At 33.7% G+C, this 5,251-nt stretch overlaps 1 long non-coding RNA gene across 1 annotated transcript; it reads left to right on the top strand.

Moving 5' to 3' along the window:
• LOC125033521 lies at positions 1-4,519 on the top strand. Its single transcript, XR_007115598.1, has 2 exons — positions 1-3,291; positions 3,340-4,519. It is a non-coding gene; the product is annotated as an uncharacterized LOC125033521 (long non-coding RNA).
• The last annotated feature ends 732 nt before the right edge of the window (positions 4,520-5,251 follow it).

The following is a 5,251-nucleotide window of genomic DNA, read 5'->3' as shown; positions in this document are numbered from 1 at the left end:
TTCTGCTGCTATCTCATATGCACACTCACTCACACACTATCTGTTCCTCTGCTTCCTTTCCTTCATTCCCTCTTTCTCTTTTTCATTTCTTCCTTTCCACTTCCAGCTTCCCCTTCTTTCCTTTGTCTGGTTAATATCATAGAGGGTAGTTTCTTTGAAGATATATATATTTTTTAAGGGTTACAAGCAGAGTATTACATATATTTAGGAAAATCAACATGGGAAATCATACAAGGCATTAGAGATACACTTAGTTACATCTCGGATGTTCCTTTATTAGTGTATTACATGTAAAGAAGTTAGTTTGGCATATGTATTTTCAGATTGATTTTTTATTTTTATGTTTTTCTATTTATATTTTTATGCTTTTTGTTGTATTTCCAGAATACATATATCATTTGTATCTCAGAAGATTGTGCATTGGCATATTAATGTTTTAACTAGTGTCTTAAGGTATGTGCATTGACAGTCTGTATTATTTTGTGATGATGGTCATTATAACTTCATATGGAAAAGAAAAGGGAGACATCTTGTCCTCTGGCTTGTACAGTTCATACTTAGAATTTAACCTTTATGATTAAGATGATGATATTTGAGATAACACCATGTGAAGAGAAATACATCATTTTGTAATGGTTAAATCACGTTCATATATTATTTGGCTCTAATGTTGCCGATTCGGTGAACTTGTGTAGACCCCTCAACCAGCACCTGTAGTGTCAATACTGAAATGTAATACCCTAACAACAAACATGCTTTAATTGGGAGACATAGTTGAAATAAGATGTAAGAAAAAAATGTTTGTGGAGACTTGTTTATTTATCAGTGTTATTCAGACAAGGGGGAAAATAGAAACTTTGAGTATATACGAGACACATGCTTTGTGCATTCCGTTTAGTTTTTCTTTTTGCCTGAAAAATGTGCATTATGTTTCTTATGCTTGTTGAATTAGTGTAAGCTTGTTTGGTTTAACAGCAGGCAAGTGTTGTAGGACCCAAATCTGGGAGGGACTTTATCTGTAAGTACTGTTCACTTTCATCAGTTCATGTCATTAAATGAATCTACATAATCAAATTTCATTAGTAAATTTCAGAGTATTTTGTCTGTTCTTTTTACAAGCTAGTACAGTGAAACTTTCTTTTACCTTTTAAATAGAGGAATATTTATGGTACCAAATATATTGCTAAAAATGGAAGCCGTGATGGATATTGTAAGTCCTGTAAGTTGTAAATATGAATTATTTCAAGGTCTTAAGTAGGTTTATGGAAATGATAGAATTAAATTAAAATACCATCCTATAATGTGTTTGGAAAATTGTGCTGCTTCTACAGGAAAGTTGCCTAGTAAATGTGAGTCTGTTTTCCATATTTGTAATGTTTGTGTAAGGTATACTGTCCATGGCTGAAACAAGATTTTGATGTGTTGAGAAGTATTCAAGCAATGACTTATGACTTTGAAAGCTCATTATTATTTTAAATAGTGTAACATTTCCCCCAATGATGTGTCCTAATTGACAATCTGCTTCCATTATTAGGCTTTATAATGCTTCCCGTTATTGTGATGTCTGCAACTTTCTCTCTATATAATTTGATTATCAGAATGTGTTAATATCAGAGAAATAAAGTCACTGTCCCATACTGACATGTATAATAAGAAAACCACTGCTCCATACTGTAAAAATAATGTTTCATAAGATTCATAAGAATTGAATATGTTTTTGATGTTTAATTACATTTAGAGTAAAATAAAATATTTGCACATGTGCCTTCCAGAGGCAGAAGATAAGCCATAGGATGTCCAAAATGTAAATTTAATAATTGAAATCCACCTCATCTTGGGTTTAATATTATTATTAGTATTGTGCCTCTACTCATGAGCTTATCATTACTGTAAGTATCCTACAATCATTCCACATCTGTACTTTTTGTGAATGATTTCTGAGTGTTTTTGTCTTTTTTAAAACTGAGTGATGGTATTTTGTGAGGCAACAGCGGACTTGTGGGATCTACATAAACCTGATATTACTATGATTATTAGTGATGTAACAGTCTATTGCAGAATGTCACAAGGTTTGTATATGATGTAAATATTGTAATGTGTAAAAAAAATGTATTTTATTTTCCCATAATTTGAATGATTCACAGTCTTTTCATGTATTGGAATTAATAAGTTTCACTTGCTTGTTCACTGATAATAACAGTAAATCCATTATTCTTAAAATCAAGTCATATTAAAAAATAATTTCTGTGTTACTTAACCTGTTGGTGATTTAGACTCGTATGCGATATGTTTCTTAACCTAAACCCATATTTAGACAGATATTTGCATACACACACTAATTTTACTGGAGATAAATATTGCATTAAATTTCAATGCATTAACCCACTCAATCTGTGATGATGCCCTATTGCATCATGGCAGAGTAGTGACCCTCATACTGGGATGAGGGCCTATTGTGTCATGTGCAGTCGGGCCTATTCTATTGTGCACACTAAATAGTTAGTTTGCTTGTGGTCATTGAGGTAAACCCATTAAAAATAACCTTATAACTTCTTTTAAGCCTCATTACCTAAACAGTCGTTTGCGCTGTAGCCATAGAGTAAAAGGCAAGATAAATGTTTCCTGCATTTCTCATTCTTGAGCAGGTTACACATGCTGGTGTGTGGTTTGGTATAGCACTGAGCTCTCTATGTGAATGTGTTTAAGCCATTCAGAAACTTTAAATTATTTATTAACATAAATCATATAAATAAAACTAATAATGATAAAAAAGTACTAAGCATTACTTGAATCGGATTAAGATATACCTAAGCCATTTATACATGCCAAGTTTTTTGTTCTAGTTTAATAGTTAATGGTTTAAAAGCAAAATAAATGTGCTAAACATAAAAAATCGTTTAGCACTTTAGGAAGGCATAGTATCAGAAAGGGTGAAGAGGGAACGAGTTAATGATTAGGGGTTACATGTCAACAGTTGTACAGCAGTAGGATAGTATTGGAAAGGGTAAAGATGGGTAAAGGTGGAGAGGTTGAGTAAATGGGTTAAGCTAGGAATAAGTAAAGAGGGAATAAGATCAAGTGAAAGAACTGTCTGCATCTGAGGAAGGAGATTAAGTTGTCAAAGGAGAAAATGGAATTCCTTTAAGATGTCTTAATAGGTTGGGAGGACAGGTGAGGGAAAGCTGAGGTACGGGCTGCATTATGAATTTAGAATCACTTGTAAACATGGGTACTGGAGGAGTAAGTGGAGACATGGTCAAGGAAATGAGTGAGATGGACAGATGGGGTAAGGTTTGATTTTGATGGAACAGAGAAAACAAGCAAAAATGGGGGGGTAAGGTATAAGTTACAGAGCAGCAAAATAAATAAAAAGGGGAAGTAGGAGATTGGGAAAGAAAAGTATCTATGTGAATGGAGAAAGGAACATGAAGAAAAAGCAAAGGTAGTAAGTAGCAATTGATGTTTAGTTAGTTTGGTGAAGGAACACGGGTGGAAATGAGCATAGCATTGGAGAGAAAGAAGGGCATGGCATCAAGAAAGAGATGGCATGCCTGACTGTGCTTACAGGCTCTCAACTGGAGAGGAGCGGATTAAGGGTTAAGCAAAGACCGCAATGGTGGAATGTATCAAGATGAGCAAAAAGGGATGTAGAGGAAGAAGAGCAGATATAGCATCCATAATCAAGGGTAAAGAAGATCAGGGTAACATGAAGATGGAGGAGAGTTTTATGGTCTGAACCCCAAGATATATTAGAGAGAGACAGCAGTGAGCTTTTTCTTTTATAGTGAAGATGTGGCCTTGCCAGGACAGGTAAGAGTAAAAAATAATACCTGGGAACTTGCCAGAAGGATGGTATTAAAGCATAGAAGAATAGAAATTGGGGACCTACACATGTGCAAGAGAAAAGGATGGAGAAGGATATGGAAGTAGAAAAGCAAAGTCAGTGATTAGTGGCCCAGAAAGAAACTCATAATACTGTAGATTTCAGGAGTTGGCAAAGAGCAGGTATGGATGGGCCAGAGGTAAAGATGGTTAAATCATTGACATCTAGTGATGACTGGCCCCCTGGTGACAGAACTGAAACAAAAGTGAATTGAACTGAGGAAAAGAAGATGGTGTGGAAGAGGCAATTTTGACACAGGGAGAGTGCGGTTGGCCCTGATGGCATGGCTGACATGAAGACAGCCTTTCAACCTTTCAGCACAGCTCTTACACCTTAGGAAATGGACAGAAGAAGGGGATGATGAAGAAAAGGAATGAAAAGGGGAAGAAGCAAAGACCATGCAAAATTAGTTGAGATGAGGGCTGAACTCCAAAGGAATTCTGATCCCCTATATTGTCTCCATCTCCTAACCCCATCCACAACAATGAGCAAGGGATTAGGGGGGCCCACATGACAAAACCAATTGAAAATCAGATGGTAATTAAATAATGACATTGCTGAAAAACAAGTATCCATGTGTGCATGGAAAAAAAAAAAAAAAAAAAAAAAAAGATATTGAAAAGACATTCTGGGAAACTAATAGTACATATTTACTTTCAAAGTAACTATTCATTCAATATCCTGACAACTATTATTTATGAAGCAATTGTTCCAAATAATTTTGTTTGTTCATTTAATAGAAAAATAAATAAATAAATTATACTCAACAAATGCATGTAGTATATGTTTGGAATTTTGTTTTTACTGAATTATGTCAGTTTCACAAGGAATAACTTGTTTTGTTACCTCGTATAACTCATCATAATTGGTTTCTCTAACACTTACTAGGAAATGACAAGAACAACAATGACACAAGAGCAAAAAGTATTACAGTCACCCTCAGCATTTGTAAATGAATAAATATATATAATATATATATATATATATATATTTTTTTTTTTACATTATCTGTTTCTTCTAATAGTTATAGGGTAAAAAACAATCTATGTTTGTTATATGCTTTACTAAAACTCCTTATTCTGGCTGAAATGTCAAGGCTATCAGCAAGTAAGGATATTACCTACAAGCTTTTACATTAAACTCTGGTTGAGTTTTGACCTCCTTTAAATGCATATAAAAACAACTTAGTTTTAATGCTCTGGAATCACATGAAATCATATACTTGGCAAAGATCCTTATCTATGTAAAGGAAGATATGAATTAAATCATTTAATAATCTCCTTAAAAATAAAGAAATAATAATAAATAATAATAAATCATTAATCAGTACAATTATACTTAAAGCATAGAGAAACAAATTCTTCTCAA

Source organism: Penaeus chinensis, chromosome 16 (genome assembly GCF_019202785.1).
Source record: "Penaeus chinensis breed Huanghai No. 1 chromosome 16, ASM1920278v2, whole genome shotgun sequence".
Taxonomy (NCBI): Eukaryota; Metazoa; Arthropoda; class Malacostraca; order Decapoda; family Penaeidae; genus Penaeus; species Penaeus chinensis.
The sequence above is the reverse complement of the archived record's forward strand: the minus strand, read 5'-3'. Positions and strand labels throughout refer to the sequence as shown.